The sequence below is a fragment of the Bos taurus genome, chromosome 3 (genome assembly GCF_002263795.3).
Source record: "Bos taurus isolate L1 Dominette 01449 registration number 42190680 breed Hereford chromosome 3, ARS-UCD2.0, whole genome shotgun sequence".
NCBI classification, from domain to species: Eukaryota; Metazoa; Chordata; class Mammalia; order Artiodactyla; family Bovidae; genus Bos; species Bos taurus.
Genome location: NC_037330.1, coordinates 68,468,882 through 68,496,537, shown reverse-complemented (window position 1 = coordinate 68,496,537; position 27,656 = coordinate 68,468,882). Strand labels below are relative to the sequence as shown.

The window sequence follows — 27,656 nt, the reverse complement described above, 5'->3', positions numbered from 1 at the left end:
ATAGCTGGTCTTTGAAGCAGATGTTGTCTTATAGCAGAGGAAACCAAGTCCCAAGGGGTGACACAGGATGGGAATCCATGACTTTTTGTCCCAAATTCAAGTTTGGTGGCTATTCTTCCCCTCCATTTCCAAAGCCATCGGACATTCTCCCAAGACTGGGCCCTTGGAGATATTATTTCTTCATAGTAGTGACATTTTAGGGGTATCCCCAAACATTGCTGCTTCATTTTCTCACTCAATGATAGACCAGCTACTGCAAGTTCCCTGAAGGAAGGCAGCTTTCAGGAGATGGACAGCTCTGTGTGAATAAAAAGGGGGTGGAGGAGATTGTGCAGACTGTCGAACCTGACCTACTCACCAAGCTGTGGTGCCAAAGCAGGCACGGAGTTATCCATCCATGGCTGAATTTGAGAGCTCCAACCGAGAAATGTCAGAATGAAATAATTCGTAAATTATTAAGGAAGAGGATACCAAAGAGGGTGAAGGATAATAACCTGTGGAGACTGGCTTATTTTGAACTGGAAAGGAGGAGATGGATTCTAATTGACTGTTTTACTTTAAAAAAAAAAAGGGTTCCTAGAGCCTACTCAAAAAGTTTAAATTTCAAAGAATTCTGAAATTTCAGAGCTTCTTTTTGATGAGCCTTCTTCAATATTTTATAATATTGTTGAGTTTCTTGCTTAATTAGAGTCCCCCAGGACGTGGTTGGAGAGGGTGCAGGTCAGGATGGTTGATATCAGCCCTCTCTTCTCTAGCCTGTGGTGCCCCAGGCCAGGGTGTCCCCTTCCATCAGCTGCCCCAGCCCTGGGCAGGCCTGCAGCCCTGGCAGAGAGGATTCCAAGTGGAGCAGATTCCGGCAGAGAGCATGGAGCCCCGAGAGTTCATTGTGGCCTTGCTGGCCCAGTCCATCCGGACACTCTCCTGGACCCAACTAGCAGATTAGAAATAGCATCCGAGTGTGTTGCATCCACTAAGTTAAAGAGGAACAGCAGACATGAAAGAATCAAGTGGAAAAGAACATTTTGGATCCTGAAGGAGCACATTGCTTGTCAGAGGTTTAACGAACCGAGACAAAATAAGTTGCTGCTCCTTAAGCCTTTTTTCTAACACCACTGGGGTTCATTAGCTTGGGGAAAAGCACCGAAGTTGCAGAAGAAAAAAAGGAATACTTATTGTTCCCATGTTCAATTTCTTATTTAATATAGCTTTTCTTGAAAAAAATATTTAATAGAAAAGGGAGGGCATCATTAATTTTAGAGTCTGCAAGAAATGAAAATAAAAAATGATCTGCTGATTAGTGATAGCAGTTTGTTCCTTGAATATCTTCAATAATGTGTGAATGTCACATTACATAACACTTATAATGATTAAACCAGAAGATGAAGTAAGATAGGCTAGATCTTGTGTTCTTCCCTTCACTAGTGGACAACTCATCTCATTAATCTCTCTGGGCTTGCAACCTTAAATTATATAAGCAGTGTTATTGGGGGGAGATTTATAGTCAGAAGACTTAGCAGTCTCACCAAGGAAATCTTACAGTCCTATTTTGAGAGCTCTCCAAGACAATTGTGGGGATTTATATTCATTGTAGCCTGTCATAAAATATCGACTGAACCAGTAATAAGGAGTGAAACTTCTTGGGAAGTTAAAATTCTGATATTCTGACAGCAACACTGGAAGTGGACAGTTGGCACCCCATGTCATGGGAAGTTAAAACATTCTTGATCCCAATTTATTTTGTTGGAAAAGGTGACTTCAGTCTAGTCGGAGACTATGCAATGATATACCTGGGTGCTGAGGAATGCTCATGAAAAACCAGTGAGTTTTCAACATCATAAGGGCAGATTCCCACAGAGCAGGTGTAAGGAGACTTTATGAAATGTTTGTTGAAAGAATCAATCAACTGGTTACCATGAGTCCTCCTCTTTTCATTTAAGTACTTGCTATGACTGAAGTTCTGACATTTGGAATATTAATTGGATAAAGTAAAATCAGCTTACTAAATGTAAGTTTTAAAGGAAATTCCCTGCCACATCACGGACCAGTAATATGGAATTAAAACTGAAAAGAAGTTTCATTTTTCCACTCAGTTTTACTGAGGTATAATTGACAAATAAAATTGTATATATTTAAAGTATACAGAGTAATGATTTCATATACATATACATTGTGAAATGATTAGTGTAATCAAGTTAAATAACACATCAATGACCTCACACAGTTACTGTTTGTGTGTGTGTGTGTGTGTGATAATGATTAAGATCTATTCTCAAAGCAAATTTCAGGTATATATTACAGTATTATTTACTATAGTAATCATGCTGTAGATTAGATTTCCAGAACTTTTTAATCTTATAACTGAAGATTTGTACTCTTCGACCAGTATCTCCTCATTCTGCCCCTTCCTCATCTGGTAACTACCATTCTACTTTCTGTTTCTGAGTTCAATTTTTTTTTTTTTATACTACATTTACATGAGATCACAGAGTAATTATCTTTCTTTGTCTGGCTTATTTCACTAACATAATATCCTCTAGGTTCATCAGTGTTGTTGCAAATAGCAGGATTTGAACTTGAAGTTCTTTCTTTCTCATAGCCGAATAACACACACACACACATATTGCATTTTTGTCTGTACATCCATTGATGGACACTTGAAAAGGCAGTTTAACTTAACAAATCACTCAATACAAGATTTCCGTACACACAACTATATATACCTGTGGCGGATTCATTTCGTTATTAGGCAAAACTAATACAATATTGTAAAGTTTAAAAATAAAATAAAATTTTTAAAAAAATGCACAACCAATAAGGGCCTTATCTTCACGACCCAGATGCTCACAATAGTGTGATCACTCACCTAGAGCCAGACATCTTGGAATGTGAAGTCAAGTGGGCCTTAGGAAGCATCATTATGAACAAAGCTAGTGATGGAATTCCAGCTAAGCTATTTCAAGTCCTAAAAGATGATGCTGTGAAAGTGCTGCACTCAATATGTCAGCAAATTTGGGAAAATCAGCAGTGGCCACAGGACTGGAAAAGGTCAGTTTTCATTCCAATCCCAAAGAAAGGCAATGCCAAAGAATGCTCAAACTACCACACAATTGCACTCATCTCACACGCTATAAAGTAATGCTCAAAATTCTCCAAGTGAGGCTTCAGCAATATGTGAACCATGAACTTCCAGATGTTCAATGGGGTTTTAGAAAAGGAAGAGGAACCAGAGATCAAATTGCCAACATTCGCTGGATCATCGAAAAAGCAAGAGAGTTCCAAAAAAACATCTATTTCTGCTTTATTGACTATGCCAAAGCCTTTGACTATGTGGATCACAATAAACTGTGGAAAATTCTGAAAGAGATGGGAATACCAGTCCACCTGACCTGCCTCTTTAGAAATCTGTGTGCTGGTCAGGAAGCAACAGTTAGAACTGGACATGAAACAACAGACTGGTCCCAAATAGGAAAAGGAGGACGTCAAGGCTGTATATAGTCACCCTGCTTATTTAACTTATATACAGAGTACATCATGAGAAACACTGGACTGGAGGAAGCACAAGCTGGAATCAAGATTGCCGGGAGAAATATCAATAAACTCAGATATGCAGATGACACCACCCTTATGGCAGAAAGTGAAGAAGAACTAAAAAGCCTCTTGATGAAAGTGAAAGAGGAGAGTGAAAAAGTTGGCTTAACGTTCAACATTCAGAAAATGAAGATCATGGCATCTGGTCCCATCACTTCTTGGCAAATAGATGGGGAAACAGTGGAAACAGTGTCAGACTTTATTTTTTTAGGCTCCAAAATCACTGCAGATGGTGACTTCAGCCATGAAATTAAAAGACGCTTACTCCTTGGAAGGAAAGTTATGACCAACCTAGGCAGCATATTAAAAAGCAGAGACATTACTTTGTCAACAAAGGTCCATCTAGTCAAGGCTATGGTTTTTCCAGGAGTCATGTATGGATGTGAGAGTTGGACTATAAAGAAAGCTGAGTGCCGAAGAATTGATGCTTTTAAACTGTGGTGTTGGAGAAGACTCTTGAGAGTCCCTTGGACTGCAAAGAGATCCAAACAGTCCATCCTAAAGTAGACCAGTCCTGGGTGTTCATTGGAAGGACTGATGTTGAAGCTGAAACTCCAATACTTTGGCCACCTGATGCGAAGAGCTGACTGATTTGAAAAGACCCTGATGCTGGAAAAGATTGAGGGCGGGGGGAGAAGGGGACGACAGAGGATGAGATGGTTGGATGGCATCACCGACTCGATGGACATGAGTTTGGGTGAACTCCGGGAGTTGGTGATGGGCAGGGAGGCCTGGCATGCTGTGATTCATGGGGTTGCAAAGAGTCAGACATGACTGAGTGACTGAACTGACTGATTGACTATATAGCACATTGAAAGAAAAGAAATAAAGAAAATGAAGTCACTCAGTTGTGTCTGACTCTGCGACCTCATGGACTGTAGCCTGCCAGATTCCTCTCTCCATGAGATTCTCCAGGCAAGAATACTGGAGTAGATTGCCATTTCCTTCTCCAGGGGGTCTTCCCAACCTAAGGATTGAACCTGGGTCTCCCATATTACAGGTGGACTCTTTGCCATCTGAGCCACCAAGTAATCCCCTATAGCACATGGAACTCTGTGCAATATTATGAGGCAGCCTGGATGGGAGGGGAATTTGGGCGAGAATGGATACATGTACATGGATAGTTGAGTCCCTTTGCTGTTCACTTGAAACTATCACAACACTGTTGATTGGCTATACCGCAATACAAAATAAAAAGTTAGGAAACAAACAAACAAAAGATCAACTCACCAGTAACCCTTTGCACGAAGGCTTCTTCCTTTGGAGTTTTCACTTCATCTCAATACTTTGAAAGGAATCCTGTCCGGACTTGAGCATGAGTCTATCTCTGTAGCTCCATATCTTGATTGTGCCTGGGAAATAGTAAATACCCTAGAAACAGTTTCTAATATATGAAACAAAAGTTATTATTTGTATGAAGTCAAAATCTACCTCCCTGAAATTCCACTTGGTAGACCTAGTTCTCAGAGTGCTCAGTCGCTTCAGTCATGTCCCACAACTTGTAGCCCTATGGACTATAGCCCACCAGGGTCCTCTGTCCATGGATTTCTCCAAGCAAGAATACTAGAGTGGGTTGCCATGCCCTTCTCCAGGGGATCTTCCCAACCCAGGGATTGAACCTGCATTTTCTATGTCTCCTGCATTGCAGGTGGATTCTTCACCACTGAGCCACCAGGGAAGCTCCCCCTAGGTCTATACTCTATTCAGAAAAGAATGTGCTAACTTCTTTTTGAGTGAGAGTGTTTTGATGTTTAATCACTCATCAAGTTTTCCCTGCTGTAGATTAATCCTTATTTCCCTCAATTAATTATTTTCTTGAGCAGCTGTGTCAATCATTTTGAACTTTTTGGTCAACTAAAACCTTAGGCCTTTTTTTTTCCTTCTAGTAATATCAAGGAAACATTTCCCCGCCATCTTTTATTGGAACAATGCTTCCTCCCCCCCCCCCCATTTGTTATCTATCCCATTTATCATTGTACAATTTAATCATATTGGTTTTTCCCCATCTTTCTACCTTATTGAGAATTTTTAAATGCTTATTTTGTCAACAGCATTGTTGCTGTTGTATTAAATTTTTGAAGATTTGATCAATATAGTTGGTAACAGATAACTGTGGGCATTCATACCTTGGTATATGCCATTAGGGTCTTTTTCCCCTTTAGGGTGGCACTAATTCATCATTTACCTTTCTCATTTGATCATTAGGCCTACTAAATTTCCATACTGTGCTAGAAATGACTTTTGAAAATATAAAACATATTGATTTTCTTCTCCAATTTTGTGTATCAGGATACGGAATCCCAACAAGTCTAAAGTTACATAGCTGGTTAGTAGAAGCACCCAGACTAGAGCCAGGGCCAAGTGGCACCCAAGGCAGGTGCCGTTTCCTTTTTATTATGGCTACACTTTTTTAAATAGACTTTTTAAGAGCAGTTTTAAGTTCACAACAAAATCAAGCTGAACATACAAAAATTTTCCATATACTCTCTGTCCCCATTCATGAATAACCTCCCCCACTATCTACATCCCTCACCAGAATGATTACAACTGATGAACCTATTATTATTGACTCATCATTATCAATACAGTCCATAGTTTAGGCTTCATTACTGGTATTATACATTCTATGGGTTTGGAAAAATTTATAATGACATATATCCATCATTGCAGTAACATACAGAGTAGTTTACTTCCCTAAATATCCTCTATTCTTCACCTCTTCTTTTCTCCCTGTCCCCTAACTCCTGGCAAACACTGAACTTTTTTTTTTTTAAACTATCGTTATAGTTTTGCCTTTTCAAAGTGTCATATAGTTGGAATCATAGTAAGTAGCCTTTTCAAGTTAGCTTCTTTTATTTAGTAATATGCATTTAGAGTTTCATGGTTTGGAATGCATCTTTTTAGTGCTGAATATTCCTTTGTCTGGCTTCCTGGTAGCTCAGTGATGAAGAATCTGCCTGCAATACACGAGATGTGGGTTCAGTCCCTGGGTTGGAAAGATCCCCTGGAAGAAGGCATGGCAACAGACGCCAATATTCTTCTTGCCTGGAGCATCCTATGGACAGAGTAGCCTAGTGGGTTACAGTCCACTGAGTTCCCGAGTCAGACACAATTGAAGTGACCAAGTATACATACATACATGCATTCCATTGTCTGAATGTACCTCAGTTTGTTATCTATTCACATACTGAAGGACATCTTGGTTGCTTTCAAGATTTGGCAAGTATGAATAAACCTGCCATAAACATCCATGTGCAGGTTTTATGTGGATATGGTTCTTATCTCCTTTGGAGCATGATTGCTGGATCATATGGTAATAGTATGTTTAGTTTTGTAAGAAACCACTATCTTTCACAACTGTTGTTCTTCATATCATTCTCAAGTTTAACACTAGATAGACATTTAATGTTTAAATGTCTTCTTGAAATTTCCTAGTCTATTAGTGAAAGTCTTATACTAACGTTAATTTGGAGATAAGATGGTAGTCTTTCCCCCTTTCTTTTTCTAAGACCATCAGTAAAATTCCTTCCACTTCTAACAACTGGTACATTATAGGTAGAAGTGTGTGTGTGTGTGTGTGTGTGTGTGTGTGTGTAGTTGTGTGTGCATAGCTCAACCCACAACTAAAGACTAGGAGAAACAGGATGATTTACTGGTCAGTGAAAACTTTTCACGTAAAGGCAAACTGGTCATTTATGCACAGTCATTTGGGGTGAAGGTAGCCTTGCTTCATGCTCACTAAGGGAGCTCTCTCTTTGATGAGAGACTGTGCATTTGTTCAATGGAAAGAAAATAGCTCTTTGTACCTTGCTGACTGAATTCCCAACTATTCTTCAGGTCTCATTGTTCCCATTATTCAGTATTTAAATACACATAATGTCTTTACTACCATTAGTCAGTATTTCCAAAGAGCTCTTTTTTCTGAAATCTCTGAAATCCAGGACCAAAGAACACTTTTCTCTTAGGTGTATTTTATTATGGGTTACAATAGAACCATCCATAAATTTTCAAAGTCAAAAAAAGGTAAGAAAAAGTTCCCCTTAAAATCTTCTTGGAACTTAGCTTTAGTATTAGACAATGTTTTTTTAAAAAAGCACCTTTAAAATCTGTTGTTTCATCAGAATTGTTTGTAAGGAAAATGTAAACTCAGTATTGTTTAACTGTGGTCCAGCAGAGGGCTATCCTATTGCACTTCTAATCAAAAAATAAATTGAACATAGTGGTAGGCTTACAGAAAGAGAATTAGATTTGATTAGATTAGCTTTAACCTGCCTGGAATAAAACTGTCTGCCTTTCCTGTTATTTGTTAGTGTTTATAGCAGGTTTTGTCTACAATGCCTTCACTATTATTTCCAAGCGGTAAAAGGCAGTCAAGCAGAAAAGACACTCATAAATGTCAGAAAAGAGTAAATTTTTTTGCATTTCAAGGGCTTTGAAGGTCAAGTTCAACCCACGTAAGGGAAACAGAGTGATGGATGTGTATAGCATGTTGTTAGCTGGTGTATTTAGGCATATAACTTACGTGAAATTAATGCATATATCTATTATTTGAAGAAAGGGAAATATCCTGGGAAGATTCTATTTGTTGCATACATTTCATTCCCCGTTAGAAGGTTCAATAAACCAAATTTCCATAATTTGGGATGGGGAAGGAAAGATGTTCAATTTGTAAAAAGTGATCAGGATTTGGAGCACTGTAATTCTTTACTTGTTCTTCCCATTACAATCTGATTCTTCTTCCTGGCAGCTTCTCCACTCCATGCTATGAAAAAAGCTCTGTCAAGAATTTTTGCAAACCGGTGAGAGACTTTTTTCCTCCAGAAGACTTTATTGAGATATTTTCTTTCTCTGTATGAGACTTTATTTTTTTTTACCCACCAGGAAGCCTGAGCAATTATAGTTTAAAGCTACCGAAAATAGGTATGTTCTTTGATATCAAAGAGCTTCTTGAAGATTTTTCCAACTAAGGAGACCCAAAGGTTGTATTTCAGGGTGTTACTAGCATGGGCCTTTGTAGTTTAAAACTCAGAATGTTCTACCACGTGTACTATTCTTTGGAGATGTTGGACTTTAGTGCTATTGCGTTCGGTAAAGGAAAGGTATTTGAGTCTGTGTGTGTGTGTGTGTGTTCCCACCTCTGCTGAACTGAGACTTAGTAGTTACAAATTGTTTCTCTCATGATGAAGTATGAATAGAGAGGTGAGGGAATAGGAGACAGAAGAGACCCTTTACTGAATACTCACTGTGTGCCAGTTACATAATATATATTACTTATTACTTTTCCAATCCTCAGTGTTACTACGAGAAGTGGAGGCTCCTATCCTCATTTTCCAAATTACAAATTCAGTACAGTGCAAATTACAGTAAATTACAAATTTGGTAAAGTGCGCTTGTCTGGAAGCAAACAAAGGTTTCTTTAATGTCCATAGTTAGGGTCTTTGGAGTCTCCACTTGGGTAGGCTTCAGAGAGGAAGAATTATACACAGGGAAGAATAAAGCCTGGAGATCAAAACCAAAGTGTGTGTGTGTGTCTGTGTGTGAGTCTGTGTGTCTGTGTTTATATGTTAGGTGAAAGGAGGAAATACATTTTCATGGGATAAAATGCTTTGAGAACTGTAATATCAGTAGATGGTGAAAATTCATTATTTCCTAAGGAACTGTCTTCTGGTCACTCCAGTTAGATCCTGGCTTTCTCCTACTTTCCTGGACTTGTTTTCAATTGGCAAAGTCCTGTTGCTTTTCCTAAATGGAAAATTCACTTCTCTGTTAACTTTTGCCCTCCATTTCCAGACCATGTCTTATCTTAGAAACCCCAAGTGTCCATGATAGTATTTTACTAAACAATGAGCTATGAATGTATGTTCAATAAATGTATCTTGAGCACCATCTTTATACCAGGTATTATATGAGGATGATGTAGTACCAACAAAAAGACAAATAGTTCCCACCCCTTATAGAATTTCAACCTAATAAGAAAGAATGACATTAAATTAAATTATTTTATAAGAAATACATTAGCTTTTCTTCTTCATATTTTTTCTGCTATCACCAGCTTTTTTATTTTAGGAGAACAGACTGAACTCAGACCATGTATAGACATGGTGTATGTATATATGTGTTTAGTCACCCAGTTGTATCTGACTCTTTGCAACCCTATGGACTGTAGCCTGCCAGGCTCCTCTGCCCATGGAATTTTCCCAGCAAGAATACTGGATTGGTTGCCATTTCCTCCTCCAGGGAATCTTCCTGACCCAGAGATCAAACCAGTGTCTCCCGCATCTCTTGCATTGCAGGCAGATTCTTTACTGCTGAACGACCAAGGAAGCTTCAAAAAAGTTAGACATGGTGTAGGTGCTCAATAAGTGTGCACTGATTTGTAGAAAATATTAAATTCTTTAGTCCTCATCATTCTGCTTACAAAAGTATTATTTTAAAAATAAATAGTCTTTAAGGAAAATCATCCTGTGTAGTTGACTGTCAAAATCAGTCAACATGTGTATTGAAATTAGGTGTTTATGAAGAAAGGGCTTTTGATAGCCTTTGATCCCCTGGAAAAGGTCATAGCTACTCACTCTAGTATTCTTGCCTGGAAAATTCCACGGACAAAGGAGCCTGGTGGGCTACAGTCCATGGAGTCACAAAGAATCAGACACTACTGAGCGACTAACACTTTCATTTTTCACTTTCCTAAGAGTTAAAGCTCATAAATTTTTGAGGAAGGGGCTCTTATAATCTCCATTTTACATTTTAGGAATCTGTAGATAGGAACTAATTTGTCCACTATGGAGCTAAGATTATAGTCTCTTGTCTCCAAATCATCTTTTGACTACATTGCCTCTTGAAAATGATTAAAACAAAGCATCAGAATATGTACAAGCATCTCAGTTTCCACTCATAATAACTATTTTTTTTTCATTTGAAAAGCACAGAGGCAAATTATTGCATTCATTTAATTTATTGATTCATCAACATTTCTTTCTTTTTCTTCACCAACATTTCTTGAGCACCTTGTATATGCCAAAGAATGAGTTTCCAAAACTAAGTGTCCAAAATGCAATCTTTTCCTTCAAAGCATTATAGTTAATTGAAGTTGACAAAGATATAACTTAATAAATACAGAGCTATGAGATAAGATATCTTTGAGGTATAATGGAAAGATCACTAGATTCCTGGAGAGTCTGGTTTGAATCTTGACATCACTACTAATTAGTTCTTATCCTGGGACAATCATTTTTCCCCTTTGACCAGCAGTTTCCTCAACTGTGAAGTTGGGGATAAAAGTATTTATGTGTATTTCAGTTGTAAATATTAGAGGAAATGTGTGTAAAGGGTCTAGCACAATTCCACACAAGTAATAGGTGCTCAATTAGTGCTACTACAATTACAACATGACTGAACCAGTGCAAATTATACATATATATGTATATATTTTGTTTTTATGTCTCTATTTGTTCTTTATCTCTCTTTCTTTTCCTCTCATCTGGCCAGGAACTCCCCAAGATCTAGGGACGGATTTCCTGATGAGGCAGTAGAAAGGCTAGGGGAACTGTCTGAAAGGAGGTAAAGTTTTTTAGAGTGTGAAGACAGATTTTTTGGGGGTTTTGTTTTGTTGTGGGTTTTTTTTTTTAACCCCTGAACTGAACTTTTGGATAGAAGGAATTATGCCAGTGTATGAAGCTATCAAAAAGCATAGAGCCTTTCAAGAAGCACAGGATGCTTACTGTAGCCAAAGTATGAAGAATGGGCTTTGGAATACTGAGAGCTAGGCTGGACACACAGTCACGGGTCAGATCATAGAGGGGCTTGTATGTCATGCTAAGCCACCTGGACTTTACTTACCATACAAGCAACTTCTCACCTAAAGAGAAAAGGACAAGCCTAGAACTAAAATGGTTGAAACAACTTACCTTGTTTTGTGGAGTTCTTGGTTGCGCAGAAAGGAGAGGAAATCTATTGAAAATGCATTTGAAAACCCCAAAAATGATGTATATTGACTAAGCATTTTTATAATCAGTGGATAATGAAGAGGTGCGAGTTCTAGTGAAATATACCATTAGGAAGCATCTTAAATCAAGTACCAGAAGACGCATGTGGTGTTGAAATGCTGCAGGCCAAAGCACCCTGGGGCAAATTTCATCCCTTACATAGCAAGTTCTAAAGCGGCAGAGACAGGTTCAGAGTTTCTGGACCCCAAATAGAACACTTACCTTTTTCCCTGAAAGTCAACATAAATATTTGATAACGTCCCCCTTTCTGTAAAGGGGCCCTCTCTCAGTGGGAGTGGTATGTGGTATCCCTCAGCAGAGCAGATTTATTTGTTTTCTTAAGCTTTTCTTTATGTCCCAGAGGTGGATTCTAAAAGCTCCTAAAGTATTTTGATTTTGAATTCTCACAAAAGTATTTTTTCCTTCACAGTAATTCAATATAAAAGGCAATAAAAGTGATATATTCAGAAGTATTCGGGACCTGCTATCAGTGCCACACGGGAATAAACTACCTTGCCACTTGCTCATCCCACAGGAGGAAAGACTCACAATTCACATACAGGAAATACTGCACGTGTTTGCCTCCGTTTTGCTTGTATTGTCTGCTCTGCTGAAAGGCAGATTTTTTTGCAGATAAAAGCCGCCCTGTCTTGCTGAACTGCTCATCTGTTTTGCTCAGGAAGAAAAGGCTTTGTTAAAATCAGGAGCAAAGCCTGATTTGCAAAATATCACCTAAAAATAACAAATCACAGAAAAATGTCAAAATATGCTGACTATGGTCCAACTTCATGCTTTGGGAAATTATCGAACAAAATCAGCAATACTGTTTTTTTTTAAAGTGAACAGGAATGATGTGTTTTCTAAGCACCATCCTAGTCATTGGTGGTTAGATGGTTAGAGAGCAAACAAGGGTGTGGAGGTGGCCTCGCCCTTCTAACTGACTTTTTGGTGTTTACTCGCTAAGTCATGTCCAACTCTTGGTGACCTCATGAACTGTAGCCCTCCAGGCTCCTCGGTCCATGGAATTTCCCACGCAAGATTATTGGAGTGGGTTGTCATTTTCTCCAGGGTATCTTCCTGACCCAAGGATGGAACCCGAGTCTCCTGCATTGGAAGGTGGATTCTTTACTCTCTCAGCCACCGGGGAAGTCCTGTAGCTGACTAAGACCAGGAGACATGTAGTTAGAGAAGATGATCTGTGCCACACTCAGGCAGGCCTCCAAAGCTGTTTCCAGATTCCTCATGTGTTTTGGAGGTCTGTTTACACAAGGCTGCTGGCTTGGCTGCTTTTGTGGGTGGTGAAGCACTGGTGAACATGAGAGGTAGAGCTTTGGTTTTTCAAGAGTTCATAGTCCTGCAGGAAGAGAGATGTTAAGCTAGTCATTCCAACAGTGAACAGAGACACTTACTGAATAGGAAGTTCAATGTTAGGGATGGTGGTTAAACCCTTTAGCGGTTGTGAAAGTTTAATCGTTGGACCTAGTTCTGTAAAAGAATACCCACCTAGGCAGGGTCTTGGGCACCAGAGCTGAAATTTTAGTTTAAATATTAAGATCTAGCACAAGCTTACCTCTCATCCACTGAATCTGTTTCTAAATCTGGGGAAATGGCCTTTGTTTCTTCACTATTTATTGGTAATTCTTTTCCTGGAACTACCATGGTATATATTTTTATGATAATGTTTACTGAATAAATCTGAATATTTGGCTCATAGAACTAATCTCCAGAGAAACTTCATCTTTAATGCAGTCACTTACAAGATACAATGGAGAAGGAAATGGCAACCTACTCCTGTACTCTTGCCTGGAAAATTCCATGGATGGAGGAGCCTGGTAGGCTACCATTCATGGGGTTGCAAAGAGTCGGATACGACTGAGTGACTTCACTTTTTCCCTTTCTATAGTTCCTTTTGGGGAGGGAAATGGCAACCCATTCCTGTGTTCTTGCCTGGAGAATCCCAAGGACGGAGGGGCCTGGTGGGCTGCAGTCTATGGGTTTGCAAAGAGTCGGACATGACTAAGTAACTAACACATACATACGCATAAGAAACAAAAACAGATTTTTTTCTTATTTTAATAAATATACATAGAATTGAAAATGTTCAGACTGTCTTTGCTTTGATATCAAGTTTTCAACAAAATAACTCAGTGGACATTTAAAATTCCTATTGAGAGGGTCAGGGCTCAGTGGAAGTGGTTTGGCCAGGGGTGTTAACCCGCTAGTGTCCATATACATGTGAAAGACTGAACCTGATCCTGTTCTATACAACTGGGTCAAATTACATGGAAACTTCTTTTCAGACAAGGGTTAAAAAGGAAATAATCTCTTTTGCTGCAAACTTTTTCTCAGCAGGTACAAAATAGCTGCAATCAGGTAGACTTTGGTAAGTGGCAGCTGCTATCTACCAAGTTGAAAGATCACAAATTCTCACCCCATTTCTATTTCAATTACTTAGACACCAGGTTCAATTTTCAAGTGTCTGAAGGCATGCCTAACTCTGTGATAAGAAATGGGCCTGGACCCAGAGTGGGGGCCTTGTGCAGAGCTGCGCTACAGACCTTCCTTGAACTGACATCAGTTTTGACGTATCAGGGTCCCTGGTCATCATTACAGTGTCATTAGACTTGATCACCAGCTAGTTTCCTAAAAATATTCTGTCATACAGGTGAGGAAATCAAGACCCAGAGAGGATAACAATCATATCTGTGGTCACATGGGTTATAGACTTATCAAGACATAGCCTCTGATCTTAAGTTGCTACCTGTTTTGTGCCACAGAGGTAAATATACCAGGCTGATTTATTAGCATTACTACTGCCTGGAACATTGTGTTGAAAGGGTTTTGAACTTGCATCCTTACTCAGGGAGAAATGAAACTATGGCTGATTAGTAATGTCTGTCTGGGGAAAAAGAATGTGGAGGCATGGTATGCTGTGTGTTTGCAGAATTTGAATGATGAAGGTTGCCTGGTAATTAAATAATTACCAGATGAATTATCTTCATGAATTATGCCTCAGAAAAAAGTGTTCTGAAATCTTTAAGGGTGATCAGGATTGTTTTGGAAGAGATGATCTTTTGGCTTTAGTCTCAAAGAATAAGTAGCAGTTTTCTGACAGAAGCTTGCCTGGTGGCTCAGACAGTAAAGAATCCACCTGCAATGGGGGAGACCTGGGTTCAATCCCTGGGTGGGGAAGATCCCCTGGAGAAGGGAACAGCTACCCACTCCAGTGTTCTGGCCTGAAGAATTCCACGGAGAGAGGAGCCTGGCGGGCTACTCAGACATGACTGAGTGACTTTTACTTTCTTTCACTTTCACTTTTCTGACAGAGAAAGGAAAGAAGAAGACAGTCCATGAAAAAATGACAGCTTGTGTGGGGGACTAGTATGCGGAGAACAGAAGGAAATTAATGATCATTTATTGCCTGCTATGCTCAGTCCTAAGCTTGGTCCTTTATGTCTTTTCTCATTATTTAATTTTCATTATGATTCTATGATTTTATAGATGAGGAACAAGGACAAAGAAAATTAAGATGCCCCATGTTGTATAGCTACTAAGCAGAAGTGTGATTTTAAGTATTGGCACTCCAAAGTGACTTTAATGGCAGCTACTCAGAAGCACACTGTAGATAAGGGAGAGAAGGTATCATTAGTTTGGATTTGGACTACTGCTATTAAATTCGAGTTACCTCAGACGTCCAAATAGAGATGGCTAGTAGGCTATAGGAAATACAGCACTAACTGATCTGGTTATGATAAAAAATATATCAGGAACTCACTGATGACAGACCTTGTGCATAACAATGGAGATCTTTCTGCCTTTGCTATTTTAGCACAGGAAACTATAAGTAATAAACTAATAGACTTTATGTTTCATGAGCAATTCAAATTACTGTCAAGAATTGATAGGAAACCTATCTTACTTAGAAATTCAAATGTTCATGACACAGTACTATTTATTATCATCATGAAACTTATGCTCTGGCAAAACTCTATTGCTGTTCATAAAAAGACTGTTTAATATGTACGCATTCCTCTGCCAAGGTTCAACTTTGACCTCCAAGAGCATTCTTTAAAGAGATACTAGGAGGTGCAGGAGGTGCAACAGTTGATATCGGTGCATGGAGATGGGGCCCATGTGCATGTGTGTGCAGGGTAGTCTAAACATTTTCCAAAAAAGAAGGTGACTTTTTATTTTTTTAACTTGTGCAATCTGGACAAGAGGGGAAAAAAGCCCTTGAGTGTTTTTATATTTGTGAATTCCGGTGTCCTGGGAAGTTCCAGGACTCTGTCAGACTCTGTGGATTTGTGGTTATGCTTCCTTTAGAGTTTAGGGTGAGGGACAGGACAGCTCCATTCCTGGTTCTCTGTTCCCTAGGATGACGATGATGATAACATTGACACCTATGACAGCAATACTGCCACTGCTCAGTCGCTCAGTCATGTCCGACTCTTTGTGACCTCATGGACTGTAGCCTGCCAGGCTCCTCTCTCCATGGGGTTCTCCTGGCAAGAATACTGGAGTGGGTTGCCCTTTCCTTCTCCAGGGAATACCATCATATTTCATTTATTTAAAATATCTTTCTATTTTTTTGCATCTCTGAAAATGAACACAGTCTTATACACAGTACCTAGCATTTGCTATTTGCCTACAATAAAGTTTAATTCATCCAGATGGGATTTATGTGTTGTTTCAGATGGTCATCTGGGGACACTACCACCCGGAGACAACTTTAAATTGAGTTATTTACTGACTTTTTCCTTGAATCACAGTGGTAGTGTGAACTTGTATCAGAAGGCTGCTTGAGTACCTGACTGTGGTTCAGGTTCTTGGGGAGATTATTTTTCCTTTCTGTCTTCTTGCTGTGCCTTTTTGGATGGCACCTTTATTTCTAGAATATTGTAACTTGAAAGGAATAGCATTTTGGTGTCGGCTCCCCACCTTGGTTTCCTTTCTTAACATATTTAGAGTAATGTTATATTTACTCTAGTAACATATTTAGAGTAATGTTGTGATGAACAATTGGAGAAGGCAATGGCACCCCACTCCACTACTCTTGCCTGGAAAATCCCATGGATGGAGGAGGCTGGTAGGCTGCAGTCCATGGGGTCCCTAGGAGTCAGACACGACTGAGTGACTTCACTTTCACTTTCATGTATTGGAGAAGGAAATGGCAACCCACTCCAGTATTCTTGCCTGGAGAATCCCAGGGACGGGGGAGCCTGGTGGGCTGCCGTCTACGAGGTCGCACAGAGTCGGACACGACTGAAGCGACTTAGCAGCAGCAGCAGCAGTGATGAACAATGGATGGTGTCTTAGATCTGATGAGATACTCTAACAATAAAAGCTAGCATGTGTTAAGCACTTTCCTTTTGCCAGGCAGTGCTGTAATGCCCTTCATATGTAGTAACTCATTTAAACCTTTTACAATCATATTAGGCACGTGCTATCCACCCCTGCCCCTGCCAATTTCATGTAAGAAAATAGAAGCACAAACAAGTTATACAGTGTGCCCAAGGTTACCTATATTGGCTCATTTAGTGTAACTTGACCACCCTGAGTCTACAGATAGGCTGCTGGTGAGAATCTAATTTCATCCCTATAAGATTCCTGGCACAGTACCTGATACTTGCTGAGCACACAGCTAACAGCTGCAAGTTCCTACTCTCAGAAAATGGGCCATTGTCCTTATTAGAAGGACAGGCTACCCTTTTGTTATCCACTTCTCATTCCATGATGTGGGATTCTAGCTTTAAGAGTTTTCCTTGGACAAGAGCTGGTTTTCTTAAAAATGTGAATTATTGTAAGTCTTTTCTTTATGTGCTGTAAAAAGGATGTTGCTCTTAGCAGATCTGTGAGTTCTATCAGAACTTTGAAGCAATGCTCACCGAAAAGTCCAGTTTAACAAGGACTAGAATTCTTCCCACTTTAAGTTCCCCCATCCCAGTGTTCCTCCCTTGTCTCCTCTCCATGCTCACATCAAATCTGCACAGGTAGTTTTAAGTAAAGTGAATTACAAAGAAGAAAGAAAGGAAAAATTTGTGGGTTTTCCGCTCATAAGAAAACATTTTTTTTTTCCTAATGACCCTAAACTACAACTTTTTGAATTATTTACTGCCTATATTTAGAAAAGAATAACTTGGAATCCATCCATCCTTTCTTTCTCTCTTTTATTCTTCAACAAATATTTGATAATCATTCTTTTAAATTCAAGACACTGTGTTTCATGCTGCCTGTATGAGGGATGTTTCTCAGACTTTGTTCACATCCTCGAGGAGTTTTTATAAACAGAATTATAGGAGAATCATTCCCTCTCCCTTCCTCACTCTGCATTTCTGCTAATCTCTTTCTTCTATCTTCTTTCATTACCCACCCCACCGTTATTTGTGAACTGGGAGTCAGGGAGAAATAGAGAGTTTTAAGAAGATTACATGATTTAGGCTGAGTTATACTTGAACTTATAGAGATGGGGGTGGTAGAACGCAGCAGGGCAATAGTGGGGAGCAGCCCAGACAAAGTCACAGGAACTGGGAGCCAAGGGGTGTTGGAGCCTAGTGAGAAGCCCAGCTGGAAACGTGAAGGGAATGAAAGGACAGATAGGAGATGAAACTTTCACGCATCTGACCATCCCGTCTTATCTCACTGGCTATGTGGAAAATCAAGTGAGGTGGTAAGTCTGAAAGTGCTTACAGGCAAGTGCTGTACACTGTAATGCTGTATAGATTCATCCTTGTCATTCTAATCATTATCATGATGCTTCTAGGCAGGACCCCCTGCCCTAATGACATCAGGACCACCAGAATTTATCCTTATGCTCCACTTCTGTGTCCTAAACCGGAAGTAAGAATTGGATTCTAAAAGATAAACTCAATGGTTTAAGAGTAAACGATGCCAAGCTGATGTTTGTAGAAACCTAGTAAGGCCAATGAAGACTATGTGTTGGCTGAGAATAAAACAAAAACTTTGGTCTGCTGACCTAATTGTCTTCATCACCCCTCGTTAGTTAGCACCTCTCCTCCCTCAACAGAATGCCAGGGCATAGGGAGAGAACAGCAGGTAGACTGGAACATATTTCTTCCTATAAGTACAAAGATTTAAGGGAAAAAACATAACTTTAGGTTCATTTGCCCCAATCTCTGATGCTCTCACCATGAGAACTGGCCTTTTGGATTAAATCTCTCTATGTCTATCTGTACAGCCACAGTGAGAGATTTTGCTTGCTGGGTTCTTCGCTTTACATATTCAGTACCCATCTCCAGTTCTATCTTGTGTTTCTGAAGAACTTTGATTTCTTTCTCTATATGAAAGGATATATGCTGAAGCAATATGTTTAAGATGAAGAAGCAAAATGATATAAAACTGATTTTATATTCTTTTACAAAATAAACTCAGTGAATGTAGCCATGATTGTTTTCATTTCATATTGCAGCAGTTTGAAAATCAAATTAGGCCAGAAAACCTAAATACCCTCCTCAAATAAAATAAGAAAAATGTGCAGGCATATTGAAAACTCATTGACATTTTTCATTAGTTTTAAAATAAAGTGTTAGAAAGTTCAGTGTGACCTCTTAACATGACATCTGATACTCATAATGTTCATGTTAACTTGAACTTCTCTATAGGCTTCCTTGGTAGCTCAGCTGATAAAGAATCCTCCTGCAATGCAGAAGATCCCGATTTGATTCCTGAGTTGAGAAGATACACTGGAGAAGGAATAGGCTACCCACTCCAGTATTCTTGGGATTCCCTGGGGGCTCAGAGAGTAAAGAATCTGCCTGCAGTGGAGGAGACCTGGATTTGATCCCTGGGTTGGGAAGATACCCTGGAGAAGGGAATGGAAGCCCACTCCAGTATTTTTATCTGGAGAATCCCCATGGACAGAGGAGCCTGGCTGGCTACAGTCAATGGGGTCACAAAGAGTCAGACACAGCTAAATGACTAAGCACAGCACATGTTTGCAGCTACAGAAAGTTTCCTTTGGAGAAAAAAAAAAAATCCCTGAAGAAATTTTCAGTCAGTTCAGTTCATTCGCTCAGTTGTGTCCGACTCTTTGCAACCCCATGAACCACAGGACGCCAGGCCTCCCTGTCCAGCACCAACTCCCGGAGTTTACCCAAACTCATGTCCATTGAGTTGGTGATGCCAACTAACCATCTCATTCTCTGTCGTCTCTTTCTCCTCCCGCCTTCAATCTTTTCCAGCATCAGGGTCTTTTCCAATGAGTCAGCTCTTCGCATCAGATGGCCAAAATATTAGAGTTTCAGCTTCAACATCAGTCCTTCCAATGAACACCCAGGACTGATCTCCTTTAGGATAGACTGGTTGGATCTCCTTACAGTCCAAGGGACTCTCAAGTGTCTTCTCCAACACCACAGTTCAAAAGCATCAATTCTTCGGCACTCAGCTTTCTTTATAGTCCAACTCTCACATCCATACATGACCACTGGAAAAACCATAGCCTTGACTAGATGGACCTTTGTTGACAAAGTAATGTCTCTGCTTTTTAATATGCTGCCTAGGTTGGTCATAACTTTCCTTCCAAGGAGTGTCTTTTAATTTCATGGCTGTAGTCACCATCTGCAGTGATTTTGGAGCCCAGAAAAATAAAGTCTGACACTGTTTCCCCATTTATTTGCCATGAAGTGATGGGACCAGATGCCATGATCTTCGTTTTCTGAATGTTGAGCTTTAAGCCAACATTTTCACTCTCCTCTTTCATTTTCATCAAGAGGCTCTTTAGTTCTTATTCACTTCTACCCTAAGGGTGATGTCATCTGCATATCTGAGGTTATTGATATTTCTCCTGGCAATCTTGATTCCAGCTTGTGCTTCCTCCAACCCAGCATTTCTCATGATGTACTCTGCATATAAGTTAAATAAACAAGGTGACCATACACAGCCTTGATGTACTCCTTTTCCTATTTGGAACCAGTCTGCTGTTCCATGTCCAGTTCTAACTATTGCTTCCTGACCTGTATACAGGTTTCTCAAGAGGCAGGTCAGGTGGTCTGATATTCCCATCTCTCTCAGAATTTTCCACAGTTTATTGTAATCCACACAGTCAAAGGCTTTGGCATAGTCAATAAAGCAGAAATACAATTTTGGCCACCTGTAATTTTCCTAGTATTTTGTATAGAATAGTTTATCACAGTGGGGATGCCCATGAGACCTCTACTGCTTTGGTTTTGTTGATTGGATTTGTATTTCTTATTGGACTGTACCCATGTCTGAAAGTGACATGTTGATGTGGCTCCACATTCTTAAAGTAGATCACCATATTGAAGATGTTCTACAACTAAAAAAAACTCACTTTAATGTTTTGACTTTATTTATTTATATATTTATGTGTACATTTATTTAAAGAAACCATCAATATTTTGCTGTTTGTTTTTTTTTCTTTCTTTTTTTAAATTTTATTTTATTTTTAAACTTTACAATATTGTATTAGTTTTGCCAAATATCGAAATGAATCTGCCACAGGTATACATGTGTTCCCCATCCTGAACCCTCCTCCCTCCTCCCTCCCCATACCCTCCCTCTGGATCGTCCCAGTGCACCAGCCCCAAGCATCCAGTATCATGCATCGAACCTGGACTGGCGACTCGTTTCATACATGATATTATACATGTTTCAATGCCATTCTCCCAAATCTCCCTGCCCTCTCCCTCTCCCACAGAGTCCATAAGACTGATCTATACATCAGTGTCTCTTTTGCTGTCTCGTACACAGGGTTATTAATACCATCTTTCTAAATTCCATATATATGCATTAGTATACTGTATTGGTGTTTTTCTTTCTGGCTTACTTCACTCTGTATAATAGGCTCCAGTTTCATCCACCTCATTAGAACTGACTTTGCTGTTTGGCTGCATCTTCATTGAATAAAAAGATTATGGAATTGTGGAGCTGAGAAGGGAAGACATACCCATTCAGTCATGTTGGTTCCTGTAGACTTCCTGAATTAAGACTACATAGTATTGATTGACTAAGGGTACCTAATATTCTCTATCACAAGTGGAAGGATAATTGCTTTATTTTCCCTTAGAGCTAATGTAGTTGTATTTTTAATACTGAGAATAGAGCCAGAATTAAATCTGTCCACAAATTACTGATTTTGAAATAAGTATAATTACCATGTTTCAGATCAGCCTCTTAATTTTCCATATGAATTAGGTATTTTGTTTATTGACAAATGTATTACAAAATCTGCTTATGGCTAGTACCAGTTTTTAAAATTTCTGAACCAGTCCTATAAGAGTGTTCCTCTTGGTATGAGTAACAATTAACAACTTAGTTAATTCATACACTAAAAGACAGACTCTAGAGTCAGAATATCTGAGTTACATAGATGTCTTTACTATTTTCTTGCTCTGTGACCTTGGACACATTACCCAACCACTCTATATCTCTATTTCTTAATCTAGAAGGTAGGGATTACAGAAATATTTCTCCAACTAATCTCACTCATTAAATGCTATCTTCTATTAAGTTTATGATGGTTATTCACCCATGTCTGCTATATCTGGACTTTATTCCCATTGGCTCTTCTAGGAAAAGAAAAGCCAGTTGTTGAAAGTAATAATTGCAGTTTTCCTATTGAGAATTTTTAGTGTCCATTAGTGATATCTGAAGAAGTAATCCATTGTTGCCTTTTTTCATTGTCTTTCCTGAAGGATCTCTCCATTCACTTACTACACTACCTCCAGAGTGAGCTTTCCATGATCAAGTCTGACCTCTCTATCCCATACTTAGACCCCTTCTTCAAAGTCTATAGTGAAAGTGCAGACTCTTTGGCATGATGTATAACTTCCTATAACCAAATCCCTTCCTACTCTTTTAACTTCACTCTTCTGCGCTCTTGAAAGCTTGCTCCCAAAATGTATTGCTTTTTCCTATCACATTTTCTTCATTAGCCTCCTGGATTCTGAAGTGCTGCTTATTCTCCCCTGTTGACCTTGTTTGACATTCACTTCTCTCTTCTTGATGGCCTCAATGATTCTATTACCAGCTAGCTGCCTAAGGCTGCCCTTGATAAGCTCCTGTGTGGACTCCACCAGTCTAGGATTGTCTACTTTTTTTTTTTTTTACCCTCTTTTTCTTATCCCACCCAACACATGAGTGAGATTTTCCCCAGAGTTTACCATAGTTTAACAGTCAGGATCCAGTTTGTTGATTCAATAAATAAAATGAAACAAATGAAGGTTATATTTATATATCCTGAGCTTTGCTAATTCATCCTTATACAAAAGGGATGAAGCTTTGTTGCATTCAGGGAGACCAGATTTGGAGCTTGGCCAATGGCACAAGGTAGAATTACATTGAAGATATAGCTTTTTATACAGGAAAAGAAATTGTATTTGATAAGTCACAAATAAGCAATGAGTAGAAAGCTGAGTGCCAAAGAACTGATGCTTTTCAACTGTGGTGTTAGAGAAGACTCTTGAGAGTCCCTTGGACTGCAAGGAGATCCAACGAGTCCATTCTAAAGGAGATCAGTCCTGGGTGTTCATTGGAAGGATGGATGCTAAAGCTGAAACTCCAATACTTTGGCCACCTCATGTGAAGAGTTGATTCATTGGAAAAGACCCTGATGCTGCGAGGGATTGGGGGCAGAAGGAGAAGGGGATGACAGAGGATGAGATGGCTGGATGGCATCACCAACTCAATGGACATGAGTTTGAGTAAACTCTGGGAGTTGGTAATGGACAGCGAGGCCTGGTATGCTGCAATTCATGGGGTCACAAAGAGTCGGACACGACTGAGTGACTGAACTGAACTGAGGTTCCCATCACTGTGTGAGGTTACTGAGTAATGGTATAAATAATACAATTGACACTGTGTTTCATATTTATTATTGAGTAAGTGATAGCATACGAACAAAAGTGAGCCATTTTACCACATAAACAGCTAATTTAGTCATTAAATAATACAATTTAAATAGAAAAATATACCTTTATACTGTTGTCTGTCATTTACAGAAAATAAACCAAAAAAAAAAAAAAAAAATCTAGCAACCAACTAACCTAAAAGTTAAAGAACGTATTCTGTGGTTAAAGTCTGTGATAAAAAGAATAAAAACATAAAAATGTTAATATGGGTTGCAAAATTGCTAGGTCCACATCTCTGCAATTGTTTTCTTCCTAAATCATGAATTCTCTGTGGGTTTTATTTTGAAATAGGTATTTCTGCTATAAAGTCTGATAAATGATATTCCTACCCTAAAGAGCAAGCAACTGGAATGCCACATTTTTGATGCATATTTTTGCAGCACAGAGGGGATTAAATTCTAAATGTCTCAGCTGTTAAAGGCCCCTTCAGACTTGCCCAAAAGAAGGAGAAAGCTTTCTGCAAAGCAATTCATCAGATCTATCTGGGCATGGTGACATTCTCTCAGAACTCGCGTGGATGAGTTGTGCTGAATGTTCATGTGTCTGCAGCTGCTTGGGATATTTAAGAAAAAGGTATCTCTCAGTTCTTATCATGTGCTCCCATGGGCTAGCCTGTGCTCATCACTGGCTCATGTCCTGCAAGGATTTCACCATAGTGGTCATATTGTAATAGTGACATCTTCCATTTTTGAGTGTTCACTAGGTTCCCTGACCTGTGCTTTGCTTTTTCCACCTATTATATCATTCAGTGTTCACTGTGTGAGCTTAGGGGAATGACTTATTAAATTTATATCTGTTTTCTACAGTGTGAAAGTTTGTTGCACTGAATCTTGTGCATTATTAACTTGACAAGTACTTACTGTTGCCTTCTCTTACCTAATTGTTGATTGTTGAATCTGGAGAATGCTCTGATTACTTCAATAAAAACAGCAGTGATCAATTCCATAAACAAATTGTTAGATGTAGAACACATGTGTAAACAAGTAGAGTCATTTGCTGACTGTTGATGGACTTAAAACAGTTAAAAGAAGAAGCAACTGATAGGATAAACTAAAGTCAAACAACTGGAAACAAGTTGTGGTATGTTAACTGGCAATTTGTAATATAAAGTGATGGACACATTTTCACTAGATTTGAAAGTGAAGAATAGAGTTATAAAACAGCACTTTATGCATTTATTTTCATTATCCTAATGTATGGGAAGTGGGACAAATAAATGCATCTGACTTCATGCATTTGGTTTATTATTTTTTGTTATGATTTGAACCTTGTCCACTTCCCAGCATATCTCCCACTACATATGAAATGTATTCATCTTATCAAATGACTTGCATGTTTCTGACCAAATTCAGGCCTTTAAAAAACTTCTGTGCCTTTGTCTAAACTGTTCCCTCTGCTTGGAATGCCCTTCTCATCTCCACTTGTCTATCTCCTCCTGATTCTTCAGGACTCCATTTCAACATCACCTCTTCAGACAAGCATTCTTTAGATTGTTTCATGCATGGCTGTCCCCCTCTTCCTCTGGGGTACCACACCGCCCTGTGCATACCTCTGTCACCCGATTTGATATGTGGTATTCTAATTTTCTGTTCACTTGCCAGGTGCACTAAGTTGTGACTCTCTGCAGGCATGGTCTATCTTCTGTAGTTTTATTCCTGTTTTTCAGCACCTCGCCAAGTCTATACAGAGTGTGGACTCAATGTGCAGTTGTGACTTGGAATAAATATATTCATATTCAAGTATATCATGGATGCACATCTCTGGTGGCTCAGCAGTAAAGAATCCTCCTGCCAGTGCCTGTCAATGCAGGAGACATGGGTTCAATACCTAGTCCAGGAAGATCCCCTGGAGAAGGAAATGGCAACCCGCTCCAGTATTTTGCCTGGGAAATCCCATAGACAGAGGAGAGAGGAGGCTATAGTCCATGGGGTTGCAAAGAGCTGGACATGACTTAGCAACTAAATGACAACAACATATCATGTTGGTATTTTGGATGGCATATTGGTATTTTGTAACTTCCCCAGCTCCTATGTCCCTATATAGACACACATACATATTCTCTCTGCGTTCTGATGTATGGAAACTTCGAGTAGCCTCATTGTGGTTTTAATTTAGCTGTTGAAACTCAAGGTCATGATCTGGTAGAAGGGACTACTAGAAGAATGCATTCCACATTAAGTCCTGCTGTCCTTGAGTCCAGAATATGCTTGTAGACCTTTTCTAGTGAAACATCAGGGTGTTTCATATTAGGACTATGGGACTGAGTTTATGTTAAACAAGAATATGGAAATATGAAGGAAGGCAAAGAATGATGGTCAGACAATGCAATAGAATCGAGGCTGAAGCCGGAGCCATGAAAGAAGCCTGTCTGCCCACTGCAGACTGTGGTGTAGGTCCAGCGCAGAGGAGTGAGTGCCTGGCTTTCACTCCTCATTTGCCCCCCTCATCCTCTCTGTGCTCATTACTTGGTTCCCCTTGATAGAACATGGGAGGCAGACATGGATTGCTAGGTAGCAGGCTTTTACGACTATGATTTCATTCCATTTTGAAGTTTCTCTCAAGATGGCTGATTTGTTTTCCTCTCATGGGTACATTATGTATGCGTTGTTTTGTGAGGTCAGTGAATTCAGACAGGCCCTCCATGGTTTTGTCCCCCAGCCCCAGCCACGCAGTGCAATGCGGCAGCTAAGAGAAGCAGAGAGCCACGCTGGGCTCAAATCCCACCTGGTTTCCTTCAAAACAAGCTACTGGTTTGCAACAAACTACTGGATGGCGATAAAAAAGGTTCTTACCTGTTTACTTAATGGGTGACTGGCCCCTTTGCTTTTATTTAGCCATCTGTTCTGGTCTATGTCCCTTTAAACTTGTAAGATCCATCACCTTCATTTAAGCTGTTACCTTGACACATTGCAATGTTGTGGACATAATGTTCCCACAGAGGAACAAATTAAAACAGTTTTTCATGATTAGAAGGTTAAATGAGGTAAGGCTGTGGTAGTAAGTGGTGAGATAAGGGGTTCCGAGGAAGCAGAATTCAAGGGACTTTCAGGTGACTGGAAAATTAGGCTGGTGAGACAGGGGGATGGATGGGGCTTTTACAAATCCTGGGAGCTGGGCAAGAGAGAAGACTTCCTTTGCGTGTCTGACTTTGAGGCCTTATTCTGTTGCCCTTTCAGAGACTGTGACCATGGGCCCAGGGAGGATTCAGGGGCCAGCTTTGGGCTTCTTTTCTCCTTTGGGACATTCTGTGAGAAGTAAAAGGAAGCTGACTCTACCAGAAAGTGGCAAGCTAAAAACACAACAGCACCACCAACAAGCATTCAGTCTTTCCCAGAAAGTAATTTGGTTTCCCTTAAGTTTGAAGAAGAGTCAAGGGCAAAGCCCTTCCTTTAGGAAGGAATATTTAATTGTGTCTTCACCCTGGAGAGAAGGCAGTGTTGTTCCTAACATCTGTCCTCAGCTCTCTTCTTTCTTCTTACTCTAGACTTGACTTTCTGTCTGACCCCTTGATAACCCATTTGCCCTTGAGAACTAGGACTTAGAAAGTCAAGCTCTTTGTCCACTTACTCTCTTAAATCATTTCCTGCCCTGACCACCCTGGTTTCTCCTGATATGATTAGTGTTCTTGCAGCTACCTGAACTCAACATCTGAGGCATCTCTGAATTTTCTGTCTGCCACTTCTATTCAGTCAGAAGCCAAGGTTTCTGTCTTCCACCTGAATTGAGTTTTTCTCATGTCTTTTCTCACCTTTTTACTCTCCCACCACTATTCTCACTTCCATTCCTCATTACTTCTGTCCTGGCCAATTGAAATACTCTCCTAACTAGTTGCTGCCTGTGTTTGGTTTCACTCTGCTCCAAAGTGCCTCAAACACTGGTGTTTGATTATGACATAACAGTCACATTTCAAAAATTAAATAATTAAACAAAAAATCTCCTTAAGTTTTCCATCATCTAACAAACTCAGTAGAGACTTAGCTTGGTATCTGAGACAGTCTATAAAGTTATCATCTTTATTTTCAGCTTTTTCTTCTTCTCTGTGTCACAGTAAAACAAAATGCTATGTGGCTATGTATAACCTCATGTTTTCTTGCCTCCTTATTCTGTTCCCTCTTCCTAGAAAGCTCTGCTCACACATGTCTAGTGAAAAATGCATGCATTTTATCAAGTTCAAGCACAAATACAGCTCTCCTTTCCC

General features: G+C 39.6%; 1 protein-coding gene across 1 annotated transcript in view; it reads left to right on the top strand.

Annotated features, from left to right (window-relative positions):
* ST6GALNAC3 (ST6 N-acetylgalactosaminide alpha-2,6-sialyltransferase 3) overlaps positions 1-27,656 on the top strand; it is a 628,280-nt gene that overhangs the window by 230,830 nt on the left and 369,794 nt on the right.